Raw genomic sequence first — 439 nt, forward strand, 5'->3', positions numbered from 1 at the left:
AGTTCTTTTACCCCCTCATATTTTTATTATTAGTTTCTTCGTGACCGAAATCAAAGTTCGCTTTGTTACTCCATGTTGAAACAAATTAGTTCAGCCTACATCAAGATTTCGCTGAAATCTATTATTGCCTATATATTGGGCTATTAGAGAATAAATAAAATCCAGTTATTATGAAAAATATTAGCAAATACCTGACCAGCAGAAGGAATTTAAGAACTCTCAAAAGAAAAAAAAAAGGAACAAAATAATGTGGTTGACCATATATAAGCCAAATAAAGTACTAGGAATGTGGCACTTTTTATATTCAATAGCGATATTTGAATTCATTTTGAATAAAGAAAGTGTGCAAGAAAAAAAATTGAAAAGAAAAACTAAGGAGTCTCTTTTTTTTTTTGTGTGAGTATTAAAAATGGGATGAGATATTATTGTTGACTTGTAA

Source organism: Arachis ipaensis, chromosome B03, assembly GCF_000816755.2.
Source record: "Arachis ipaensis cultivar K30076 chromosome B03, Araip1.1, whole genome shotgun sequence".
Taxonomy (NCBI): Eukaryota; Viridiplantae; Streptophyta; class Magnoliopsida; order Fabales; family Fabaceae; genus Arachis; species Arachis ipaensis.